This window comes from Mesoplodon mirus (assembly GCF_964341445.2).
Source record: "Mesoplodon mirus genome assembly, chromosome: 11".
Lineage (NCBI taxonomy): Eukaryota > Metazoa > Chordata > Mammalia > Artiodactyla > Ziphiidae > Mesoplodon > Mesoplodon mirus.
In genome coordinates, this window is record NC_138987.1 from 99,008,539 (window position 1) to 99,021,909 (window position 13,371).

General features: G+C 47.1%; 1 protein-coding gene across 1 annotated transcript in view; it reads left to right on the forward strand.

The window, feature by feature from the left end:
* The first annotated feature begins 10,346 nt into the window (after positions 1 to 10,346).
* Positions 10,347 to 13,371, forward strand: part of CRACR2A (calcium release activated channel regulator 2A) — a 107,793-nt gene continuing 104,768 nt past the window's right edge. Inside the window, exon 1 of the mRNA XM_082634791.1 lies at positions 10,347 to 10,429. The gene's annotated coding sequence lies outside the window, so the exon portion shown is untranslated. The remainder of the gene's footprint in view (positions 10,430 to 13,371) is intronic.

The window sequence follows — 13,371 nt, forward strand, 5'->3', positions numbered from 1 at the left end:
TTAATATAAATGAATCATATAATATGTATAGGCTTTGCAACTGGCTTCTTGAAGCATGATTTGTTTAGGTTCATCCATGCTGTAAAATGCACAGGTATTTCATTCCTTTCTAGCACCAAATAGCATTCCATTGAGTGGATATACCACATTGGGTTTATCCATTCAGCAGCTGGTAGACATTTGGATTATTTCCAATTTAGAGCTATTATGAATAATGCTGCAGTGAACATTCACTTACAAGTCTTTGTGTGAACACATCTTCATTTCTCTTGGATAGATTCCTTAGAGTGAATTTGCTGGGTTTGGGGGAAGTTTATATCCAAAGTAGATGCACCATTTTCATTCCTGCCAGGAATGTGTAAGTGTTCCCATTTCTCCAGATCTTCGTCAATACTGTCCTTCTAAATAGAGCACACTAGTGAGTGTGTGGTGGTATCGCACTGTGATTTTCATCTGCATTTCCTAATGACTAATGACGTTGAGCCCCTTTCCATGTGCTTATTAGCTATTCATATGTCTTTCTTGGTGAAATGTTTATTCAAGTCTTTTATCCATTCTTCAGTGGGGTTGTTTGTCTTCTTATTGAGTTGTAAAAGTTCTTTTCATATTCTGGATACAAGTCCTTTAACAAATACATGTTTTGCAAATATTTTATCCCAGTCTGTGGCTGGATTTTTCCATTTGTTAAGGTTGTTTCTTGAAGCATAAAGGTTTTTTAGTTTTAATAAAGTTCAATTTATCCATTTTTTATGGCTCTTGTGTTGGAGCCATAAAGATTTTCACAAGATTTCTCAAAGATTTTTCTCCTATGTTTTCTTCTAAAAGTTTTATAGTTTTAGCTCTTACACGTAGGACTATGATCCATTTTGAGTTAATTTTTATGTGTGATGTGAGAGAAGGATCTAAGTTATGGATATCCCCCATCCCAGTCCCTCTTGCTGCAAAGATTATCATATCTCCATTGAATTGTCTTGTTACTTTAGTTGAAAATCAAATGACCATAAATGTAAAGTTTTATTTCTAGACTTTCACTTCTGTTCCAATAATCTATATGCCCATCTTGATGCCAATACCACATTGCCTTGATCCCTGAAGGTTTTTAATAAGTTTTGTAATCACGTAGTGTAAATCCTCCAACGTTTTTTTCTTTTACAAAATTGTCTTGGCTACCCTAGGTCTTTGCATTTTCCATATAAAATTTTAGGATCAACTTGTCATTTCTACCGAAAATCAAATTAGGGAGAAATGACATCTTAACAACATTGAGTCTTCCAATCCATGACCATTTCACCTTCGTTTATTAAGATCTTACTTTAGATTTAATTTGTTCTTCTTTTTCTAGTTTCCTAAGATAGAAACTTAGGTTACTGATTTTAGATCTTTCTTCTTTTCTAATATATGCATTCAATCCTATAATTTCCCTTGAAGCACTGCTTTCACTGAATTCGACAAATTTTGATAAGTTGTATTCATTTTCATTTAGTTCAAAATATTTTAAAATTTCTCTTGAGACAGGAAAGTAGGTAATGGTTGGAGAGGTAGGTAGACTGACTTGAGACTTCTTTCACCATGAGTTATTTAGAAACCTGTGATTCAATCTCCAAATATTTTGGGATTTCCCATCTATCTTTCTGTTATTGGTTTCTACTTTAATTTTGTTGTGGTGAGAACACACTTTGTATTATTTTTATTCTTTTAAATTGTGTATAAATGTTGTTTAGTGGTCCAGAATGTGTCTATCTTGCTGAATATTCCATGTGAGTTTGAGAAGACTGTATATTCTACTTTTGTTGAAGTGTTGCCTAATTAGATCCAGTTGATTAATTGTGCTATTCAGTTCAACTATATCCTTATTGATTTTCTGCCTACTGAATCCATCAGTTACTGAAAGAGGGGTCTGAAGTCTCCAACTATAATATTGGATTTGTCTCTTTCTCCTTGCTTTCTGTTTTGCCACTCTGCTGTCAGGTGCGTACATGTTAAGGATTGAGTCTTCCTGGGGAATTGACTCCTGTATCACTAGGTAATGTCCTTCTTTATCCATGATAACCTACCTTGTTCTGCAGTCTGATTTGCCAAATTAATGTAGCTCCTGCAGCTTTCCTTTGATTAGTGTAGTGTGGTGTACCCCTTTCATTTAATCTACCTGTGCCTTTATATTTAAATTCGGTTTCTTATAGACAACATATAGTTGGGTCTTGTGCTTTTACTCATTGTGACAATCTCGGTCTTTTGATTTCTGTATTTGACATTCATATTTTAAGTGATATTTTATAACATTGGATTAATATCTACTGCATTTATAACCATCTTATTTGTTACACTTGTCCTTTGTTTCTTTTTTTATTTTCCCCTCTTTCTTTTCCTTCTCAATTTCTTCCTCCTGTTGTTATAATATTGCTGTCATTCACTTATCTATATGGTGTAATCACCCCAAATATTGTTATTACTATTACTCTAAACAAATATTTATCAATTAGATCAATTAAGAATAAGATAAGTAAAAAATTTTATTTTACTTTACTTATTCCTTCCCTGATGTTCTCCCTTTGATTATATAGATTCAAGTTTCTGACCTATGTCATTTTCCTTCTCTCTTTTTCTTTGTCTTTTTTTCTGTTTATTTTTTAATTGAAGTATACGTGATTTACAATGTTGTTTTAGTTTCAGGTGTATAGCAAAGTGATTCAGTTATACATACACACATTATACATATACATTTCTATTCTTTTTCAGAGTCTTTTCCATTATAGCTTATTACAAGATATTGAGTAGAGTTCCCTGTAGTATACAGTAGGTCCTTGTTGGTTATCTATTTTATACATAATAGTGTGTATACCTTCAGGTGAGACAGGAAGGCTCTAGGGAACTGGAGCTGGTTAATTGCCCTTCCCCTGCAGTGGATAAGGCTCTGGTAAAGTTGGTCCCTTGGAGAGCAGAACTTCATTATGGAGAATGTTCTGGGCATATATAAAAATGGTCACTTCCCCTAACCTCTGCCTGAAACATGAGGGAATTTGTGTCAGGTTCTGACCTTGAGAATCCAGTGGGTTCCTGAAACTAGAACTTGTAAAAATGGGGGGCCTCCCTAAAACTGCACCCCCAGGAGATTCTCACTCTCCAGCAAATCCACACTCAGCCTCCAGCAGTTCATCAAAATTGTCATTTAAGTGTTTCTACCCTTTTATGGCCACAGCGACTTCTTCCCCAGATGAGCTGATCAAGGCTGTGGTTCTCCATATTCACCTGTTCCCCCAGGATGGTGCCTTGCCTGTGATGTCCATTTTCTGATATTCATTTTCTAAAATATTCATTTATTTTCAGTTGGTTCAGCTTTTATCTTGTCACAAGTATAGAAGTGATAAGTTCCAAGCCTTTACGTGTTACAGCTGAAACTGGAATTCCTCCATTCTTTTACTTTTAATCTCATTGTTTCTTTGACTCTAAGCCACTTCTCTTGTAGACAGGATATAGTTTGATCTTGCTCTTTTTTATTCAGTCTGATAATCTGTGCTTTTTAAGTGGAGTGTTCAGTGACAATTCTGTACCCAGTTCCATGCGTGGGTCTTTTTTCCCACACCACCAAGCAATTCTCCGACATCAGCTGGGTTTTCAATTCAATTTTGACACTACCTGGAAATAGCATCTGATCCCACAGGTTGAGGGTTCAGTCGCACAAGCCTGTCCCCCACTTCAGATGCCAATTGCAAGTCCAGGTTGTTACCTGTGCTTCTGACCAACCAGCTATAAACTGGAGGGTCCCATGACCCCCTCCTCTGGTTTGATTAATTTGCTAGAGCTGCTCACAGAACTCAGGAAACAAAGGACATCAAAAGATACAAATCAACAGCCAGATCAAGAGATACACAGCACAAGGTCCCAAACAAAAGAGCTCCTGTCCCGGTGGAGTTTGGCGCCCAGCATGGTGGCGCATGGAAGTGTTCTGGTTCACCAACCTGGAAGGTCTCCAAACCCCATCCTTTGGGGGTTTTATGGAGGCCCCATTACACAGGCTTGATTGATTAAATCGTGGGCTGTTGTAATTGACTCAACCTTCAGCCCCTCTCCCTTGCCCAGAAATCAGGGGGTGGGACTGAAAGTTCCAACTCTCAGTTCATGGTTGGTTCCCCTGCCAACTAGCTCCCGCATCTTTAGGGGATTTCCAAAAGTCATCTCATTAATATAAACTCAGTTGTGGTGGAAAGGGGCTTGTTATAAATAACACGACACCCATTTTACCTTTATGACTCTGAAGCTATTTGGGAAACTGAGGACAGGAGACCAAATATTATAACAAAAGATGCTCCTATGGCTCTAATCACTTAGGAAGTCCCAAGGGTTTTGGGAGCTGTGAGTCAGAAACCATGGACAAAGACCAAATATATATTTCTTATCATAAATCACAATATCACAGTAGCCCATTTACATTTAGTGTAATTACTGATATGGTTGGATTTACATCTGCTATTTTGGTATTTGTTTTCTATTTTTCTCATGTCTTTTTTAATTCCCCTCCTCCTCCCTTCCTTCCTTCTTTTGTGTTCAATAACTATTTTTAGTGTATCATTTTAATTCCTCCATTGATTTTTTTGCTATATTTTTAGTACTTTCTTGATGGTTGCTCTAAGTAATATGCATCTCAACCTACTCCAAGTCTAATTGAGAATAACGCTAAATTAATTCTAGAAACTTTGTTTCGATATATTTTCCTTTTGTCTCCCTCCTTTGGTCCATTATTATCCTATCTATTTCTACATAGCTATTTCTACCTAATAATACAGTGTTATAATGTTTGCTTTATACAGCTTCTTTTAAAGAAGTTAGGAGAAGAAATGAGAAAATGTATTTATAGAGCCTTCTGTATTTACACACATCTTTATCATTTCTGGAACTCTTCATTTCTTATTGTGGTTTTGAGTATTATCTGGTGTTACTTTCTTTCAGCCTAAAGGACTTCCTTTAGTATTTCTTGTAAGGTGTGTCTGCTAGTAAAACATTATACTGGTCTTTGGTTATCTGGGAGTATCTCTATTTTGCTCTCATTTGTGAAGGATGGTTTTGCTGGATATAGAATTCTCGGTGGACAGATATTTTTCAGCACTGTGAATATGTCAGTCCATTCCTCTGTGGCCTCCATTGTTTCAGAATGGATTCATTTGTATAATTTCTACCTTTTTATTGAGGTTTTTAAAATTCATTGAATCATTGTTGTAATACTTTCCTTAAATTTTTAAACACAGTTTCTTTTACTTACTTAAACATATTTATAATAGCTGCTATAAAGATTTTGTCTGATAAACCCAACATCTTAGGGACACACAGAGACAGTTTCTCTTGACTGCAATTTTTTTTTTTCTGAATATGGTCACACTTTCTTGTTACTTTGCGTGTCTTGTCATTTCTTTGGTGAAAACTGGGTATTTTACATAGTGTATTTAGCGACGATGTCTTCTAATTTTCCGCTAATGATGTTGGTTTTTGGTATGTGTGTGTTTGCTTAATAACTTGCCCGCACTAAATCTGCTAAGTTTACCACCTCTGCAGGCTGCATCCATGAAGGCCTCTGCTATTTTGTTTTTCTTGTGTTTTATTCTTGAGCCTAGCTTTCTATAGTCATCCTTTGTCTTCTTAGATCAGTGTTCAACCAAAGATTGGTCACAGGTTGGGCTCAAGTACCGTGAGCCAGTAAGACCTCCACTCTCTGCTGATAAATCTGTGAGTGAGCTGAGCAACACACTCCAATGTACAGGGTTTTTTCTTTTTTTTCACGTCTGCGCAGGCTTCTGTTTTCCATCAAGCCCTTGCATCTCCACCGTACGTGTGGGCAGGTTCCACTGGCCAGCACTGTGTGGGTGACGTGGGCTGTTCCTGTCTGTGCAGTGCTTGCAACCTGGGTCAACCCGTGATATGTGGAGAGTTCATCCATCTCCCCATGGCTGCTTCACCTCCCTCAATTTCCTGTTAAATTTCCAGGTAATCACCAGTCCATTGCTCACCCGTTTCAAGCTAGCAGAGCTGCTGGCCCTCCCTGTCCACTTGCTTCTGAGATCACTGTTTAAACTGACACCTCTCCAAATACAAAGAGGCCACTCTGGCAATGACAAAACACTGTTCATTTTTCCAGTCTGCCCTGGTTGAACCATCAAACAACAGAGCTTCTAGGGATGAGAACAGCTCCAGGCAAGAACACAAATTCAGTCGTTTTCGTGGACAAACATTTCTCAGTTTGTGGCATGTTTTCAGTCAACTTCTGGAGGGCTGAAATGGTTGTTTGTGACAGTTTTGACCAAGCTTTAAAGTTGCTATTTGGAGAACTGGTTTATCAAACTCTTTACGTTCTCATGCTGGAAGTTACCCTCTGAGCAGGAGGTTTTTACTGTGTCTTTCCCAAGCCTGGAGAAGTGATGTACAAGGAAGGTAAGAGCTCTGGGCTGAAAGCTTTTCAGTCTGGACCCTGCCTCTTAACCAGCTCTTGCCCTTTGCCATTTCCTTAGCAGAAAAGCATGGGGGTGGATGGGTGATTGCCACCGTTTTTCCCATTTTGAAAATGTTAAGTTTCGAATAGAATTCAGCTCATAAATGTACACAGTGGACCTAAAGACATTAATTGATTTCACCCTTTCCCTGATCCTGATGTCATTTTTATGTCAAACTTTGTCTCCAAGGAAGGTTATGTGTGTGTGTTTCATCTAAGAAAAGGCAAGTCCTTTGACTCCAGTAGAAAAAGGAGGTGATTGGTTTCGTTTTCTCCCTTCTCTTCCCTTCCATTCCCTCCTCTTTTCTCTCCCCCGCCCTGCCTTCCCCCCACCCTGTCTCTCACCTCGTTTCTTCCATTCGATCACTGTGAGCCCTGACTTAGCCCCACACTCTGGGCTAAGTGCTGCCTGCGTGAGTTATGCCCTCTGCTCCCCACGACACCCTCATCAGGTCGGTCCTGCGTCGACGACATGTGACACATGAGGAAACTCAAGATGGGAGAAACTTCCCGGTTTGCTCAAAGCCAAAGAGTTAGTTTGTGTCTCCCTCCCTATCCCCTTCCCCTCTGGGACACCAACTCCAGAAATAAATTGGGCATGAGGCGGCGGTGCGATCGTGTCTCTGGGAGACATGGTTGGGAGTCGGGGGCGGGGAGTAGGATGCTCCTCCCCGCTGTGAGGTGAGGGCGAAGGCTTCCTGCGCAGGGGCGGCGTGAGAGCTGGATCTGGCCCTGGACTTCGGATGGAGACGGCCGGGAAGGCCCTTTGGGCAGGAGAACAAGGTTAGCACAGCACTGATGCTGGAGTGCAAACGAGGGCCTCTTAAAGGCCTGTCGTCGGTGAGTCAGAAGGAGCGAACTCACAGGTGCCGAGCGCTTTGGAGGCCAGCCTAAAGATTTTGGATTTCACTCAGAAAACACAGAAAGGGTGTTCATGGAAGGTTTTTCTGTGCAGAGAGGGGACAGGTCTAGACTGTGCTTTGCATTTGTCATCATCTGGCCGTCCCGTGTAGGGAGCGTTGGGTGCAGGAGAGAATAAAAGTATACAGTCAAGGACTTCCCTGGTGGCGCAGTGGTTGAGAGTCCGCCTGCCAATGCAGGGGACACAGGTTCGTGCCCCGGTCTGGGAAGATCCCACATGCCGCGGAGCGGCTGGGCCCGTGAGCCATGGTCGCTGAGCCTGCGCGTCTGGAGCCTGTGCCCCGCAACGGGAGAGGCCACAACAGTGAGAGGCCTGCGTACGGCAAAAAAAAAAAAAAAAAAAAAAAAAAAAAGTATACAGTCAAGGTCATCGTGTAGAAGGAGGGGAGGAAACCTGAGCCCAGGTGACAAACTGGGAAAGGAGACTAGGCGCAGGCCAAAGCGTCACCAAGGAGAGTCCATGGGGCTTAGGAGGACTTACCACCTCCTAAATCAGTAGCAAAATCCTACTACAAATCTCATCTTTTATTGCTGTCTAGTGAGCTGTTTTATACTCTCTGTATTGTTTTTCCTGAAATAATGTTAAGCAGTTGTAGTCTTGATTCTTTTTTCTTTTCCAATGGGTCAAGAGACAACTGTAGCTTTTAAAAAAAATAGGTCATTTACATTTTCTCTGGGAGGCAAGACAGATGCTGTCCTTCTGCATGGCGCCCGGGGAGAGTCAACATTGAAAGGTCTGTTTGTTTTTCTGGCTTCCACCTGTTGGAAATTCTGTCATCGTAGCCGCTCATAATAAGGAAAAAGGGTCAGCAGGAAATTCCTGCACTGGGACAGGGAATGTTTCCACTGTTCCCCTGGGGGACCACACACGAGCAACTGGCCTCCCATTATAGTCGAGAGCAGCACGTTAGCAAGAAAACACAGAGACGCCGGGGGTGAGGGGGGGCTCAGGAAGAGGAACGCGCATCTCCCTGAAGCGTGCCCTGCAAGCCCACGGACTGCTCTATGTGCGCCCCCTGCCGGGGCGGGTGGGTAGCAGCTCCCTCACAAAGAATAAGTGGAGTTTGGTGAGAACAACAGCCCCTTGGAAGCAGCGATTCCTTAGATGAGTCTCAGCCTTTCCAACCCTCAGTTACTCCATCTGTAAAATAATACAATGTACGGTAGCAAAGAATCAGTAAGAGCCAATGCGTTGGGCATTTTTTATGTACCAGCTACTCTTCTAAACCCTTTAAAGACACACTCTTATTTAGATCCTTAGAGCAACCCTGTGCTACAGGATCGGTCACTGCCCACATGCTAGCAATGGAGGAACGTTCAGTAACTCGTCAAGGTCACAGCAGACAGGTTTGAGCACCGAGGTCCAAACCCAGGTCTCTGGCTCCAGACATGTACTTCACCGCCGATATCTTAAGACCTCGTGGGACCCAGAGGGGCAAACAAGCATCCGTACGTGGAATGGCTTTAGGACTCGAAAGGCCATCTCAACCCGCAACGTAACAGTATTAATACTACCTTTTAACAACAGCGACAGCAATGGTAGGTACCTCTGATGCCCCTGATCTCTCTGCCCTCGGGGATGGGTACGCTTCACATCAGAAGAGCTACACGAGCCCTTGCAGTCCTGGATGCTGATAATAAAGGTCGTCCTTTCCCGTCAAGGGGCTGGGAGGAGGGCAGGCCACCTGTGCAGCTTGCTCTCCTACCCGGAAGGCCAGCCCTCACATGTGGATGACGGGACAGCACAAGACTCAGAGATGGACACAGTCACCTTTGACCTTGGGGCTGACGCAAGCAGGCACAGCCCAGAGCAGGGACGGCGAAACCCAGTGCGTGGCGCAGGGGTGTGAGGAGGAGGGCGGGAGAGACCTGACAGCCTTCTGAACCTCTGGTGGGGACAGCTCTGGTGCATCCCTGCTGCTGGGGTATGGGGCGGGGTGGGGCGAGGGGAGGCTGTGAGCCTGTGGTACCCGGGCTTCATGGAGAGGCACGTCCACAGCACATAGCAATTTATAACAGCGTCTCGATACGTGTTTACCGAGTGTTTCCATCCGTCCTGGAACGGGGCTTGGTGTGGAGGGGAGGCAAGCAGAACCGGGGAGAGAAAGGAGATGCTAACCTATAAACCAGCGAGGGAACCGTGGGTTCACCAAAAAGGGGCTGAGAGCTCTTTTGGAGCCGGCGTCTGGGGAAGGATTCCCTGAGAAGCGGGCATTTCAGTGGGGCCTGGATGGATGAGTAGGATTTCGTGCGCAGGCAGAGAAGAATGGGAAAGCGCATTCCAGGCAAAGCAAGAGCCCCCGGCAGCTGGTGGGTGGCCGCCAGAGCATGGCTGCATGTGTGTGTTTGGGGGAGAAGCTGCGAGTCTGGAAAGGTAGCTCGTGTCCAGAGAGTGTGGGTGGAGGGCCCTGTGTGCCAGGCTCAGGGCCACCCTTCAGCCTGACTGCCTCGGGAGGCCTTTGAAGGTTTATTTAATGCTTTATTAATTGGATGCTTTTTATTACACAAGCCCTCATGACCACGGTAGAATGTACAGAAGAGGCAGAAATGTATAAAGGACAAAAGCCCAGAGATACCAGCTGGAGGGGGCCTGGATGTTGCAGGTTTTCAGGGAGACTCACCTAGTCTGTCACTTTTTCTAGCGGGCCACTAAGGCCGGGGACTGATGTCCACCTTTAGAGAACTGCCTGGAAACATCCTGGAATGGGGGCAAGAGGCTTCTGAGACTCCGGAACAGAGGGGCCCAGGAAGCCCTACCAGTCAGGCAGGCTGTCACCAGCAGCCCCGCCCTCGACACCCAGGCTCCCCCGCAGGGCAGTCAGAGGTCGCCGCCAGCCCGGTCCCCAAGCGGCGGGTTTGCGCAGATCCCGGAGGGCGCCCGGGAGGCGGCGGCTCCCGGCGCCACTTCCGCTGGGGGCCGGTTCATTGGCGCGGGGTCGCGTGGAGCGGCGGGAGGGCGGGCGGTGCCTGACAGCTGTGGGCCGGCGGCGCACGGTGGCTGCGGAGTCGAGGCGGCGGCGGCGCTGGTGCAAGGTGCGTCCGGAGGGAGGGAGTGGGAGGTGTGGATGGGCGCCCCCCCCACCCCTGCCCGGCAGCCGGCCCGGGTGGCGCTTCCTGCTCTCTGGCCTGCCGCGGGGGCCCGCGAGGGTGTGCAGCACATGCAGTTCCAAGGTGTGCGCCCCAGGGAGCAGCTGGACTCCCCACCCCTGTCCCCAGGCCCCGCCTGGCCCTGGCCCCCCCTGACGCTCTGAACCCTGTGCGGACTAGAGGAGGGCCAGAAGCCCCCGGTCTGAGATCAGAAGGGACCTCAGGGACCCTGTCGCCACACCCAGCCTCTTCATTTCGCAGAAAAAGAAACCGAGGTTCAGAGTGGTGAAGTGACTTGTCCAGGATGGCAGGTCTGGAAGCCAGAAGTCCTCACCTGGAGGTCAGTGCTGCTGGGAGCCCTTGCGACGGGGCCAGGACAGCAGGCTGTGGCCCTGAGTAGAAACAAGGCTCTGGGAGAGACGGAGTCAGAAAGACAAAGAGACAGAAAGAGAACCTCCCAGAGCAAAGGAGGGTCAGGAAATGGGGCGGCACTTCCTCCCTGGCCCCGCTTGAGCTGTGGTCTGGCTGCGTGACTCAGCCAGCCTTGCTGACTCTGGCCTAGGTGTGTGTGTGCCTGTGTGTGTACGTGGGTAAGTGCACGGGAAAGCCCTCTGACTACATACGTCTGTCCACATGCACACAGTGACCTTGCTGGGAGTCTGCCCTGGGTTTGGTATCTGAAGAGGATACCAAGGACCCCAGATGACTTAGTTATGAGTGGCTCCAGACAGCAGGAAAGGCCCGGAGGGTGGGAGTCCCCGGAAGGGGGCGCAGATCAGAGTCCAGGAGAAGAGCCTAACCCATGAGGCAGTGAGTTCCCTGTCACTGGAAGAAACCAACATGTACCAGAGAATCTTTTTATCAAGGCTGTGGGCCTAGGAATATGAAACTTGCTAGGGCAGTGTACTCCGTATAGAATTGGAATTATTTTATCCTGAGGGCCCAGGGTTTGTGTCCTTTTTTGGGCGACATTACCATGCATGGCCATGTTTGGTAGTGTTTGCCCATCAGAGCTGCTGTGTGCACAGTTTTGGGAGATAAATGAGAGGCCTGTGTCTGCCCTCTGAGGCCCCCTCGCCTCTCAGTACTGACTGGAAGGGGTGATGAATGACGTGAGTCTAGGGTGAGTTTGCAGGAGGGGTCATCACCTCTGCAAGGAGTGGGTCAGGTGGCCCTCTGGAGGTGGCGCTTCTGCTGGGCCTTGAGGAGGAGGCTGGGTCAGGGCGTTTGGGGTCAGGGACGTCTCAGCAGAGTCAGGGAGGTGGCGGTGTCTGGGGACCAGGGAAAACGCAGTGGACAGTGTGGTGCAGAATGTTGGCTGGGACGAGGTCGGGGAAAGCCTGGTGCGTCAGGCCAGGAAACCTGCATGTCTTATTCGGCCTGGGCATTTTGGGATGGGTTCTGAGAAGGGCAGTGAGGTCACTGGGGTTCCGAAGAACTTGTCATTTGGCAGCGATATTTGGGAAGCAGAGGATGCTGTGGGAGGAGAACCCGGGAAGGAGAGGAGGCTGAGCAGGGCTGCAGGGCATGCGGAGAAGGGCAGGGCCAGGGATGCTGCTAAAAGGGGCCAGGGTAGGAGGAGAAACCGTCTGTTATAGGCCGGCACCCGTGGTAGGGCATTTCCACCCAGGACCCCGTTTACTCCTCCCCACAACCTGACGAAGAGATTGTCACTGCTGTCTCCACTCTGTAAAGGAGGAAACTGAGACTCAGATCAGAGAGGTCAACAACTTGTCCAAGGTCACACAGCACATGAGTGGTGGGGCAGGGACTGAACCAGAGAAGGCTGGAATAGATCCAATCTGGCAGCTACATAAATGTCAGAGGCCTGAGCAGAGGAAGAGACCATGGTGATGGAGACTGGGGTTCCAGGGCTGGACAGGGAAGCCCAGGTTAGGAGCAGGGTCGGGTTTGGTGGTGATTGGAGATGTGTGAGCCTGTGATGGTCCCAAGCACCGGGGTCGGGGCTGCAGTAGCTATGGCTCTGCAGCCCTACCTTGAGGCTCTCTGTCATGGATTTGCTGAGCCCACAGGCAGCTGGGGGGTGGCCGGGCTGAGGGAGTTTGGTGGGGGATCCCCCAGGGATCTGGTAAGTCAGTCGCTGAGTTCACGCGCACACGGAACATGCGTGCGTGCTGTGCCCGTGCTCAGGGCCCTCAGGCATTTGTCATTACTCCTTGGGCGAGAATTCATTCAGGTTGTCACACTGTCCCAGGCCTTGGTTCCTTCCTGTGTTTCACCCATGAAAAGGGCTGGACAGACCCTGAAGATGTGTTTGCAGAATATTGTGGAATTCCACAAGTGCCTTTTCAGGATCCTAAGAACAGGGCCAGGCCTCTTACAGTGTCAGAGCATCTGGGTGACCTAGGGCCAACTGTGCTCAGTTTTACAGATGGGGAAACTGAGGCTTCAGAAATCACGGTCCTTCACCAGTGGTGAGTGAGTGGCAGAGAGGGTGCCGACCCCTGAGCTCCTGGCCCTCTCCACTGCCATGCGGGGGGGCAGCCTCCAGCCTCTCCCTTTATAAAACCGCCCTGGGGGGTGGTTTTCACAGACAGACCCCCGCATCAGATGGACCCTTTCCAACTATTATTCTCTTTTTCCCCGTTAAACAATACACACTCACACCCATACACAAAATGGAAAATGATTTCCATTCACCCGTCTGGTGGTCAAGTCATGTTTGACGTCTCAGAGGGTTTCCATTTCTCTAAGGGAAATGTGGTGAGACCTACCTAGTCTAGTCAGTGAGCCAGAAAGCACCCCATCCCCGTGTGCAGAGCCAGAGGAGTCCCCACTACAGTCGGCATGTAAATAAGGTGGCACCCCTAGGGGAGCAGCGGAGAGAACAGGCGGGAGACCGGGAGACAAAGGGAAGAGAAAAGGAG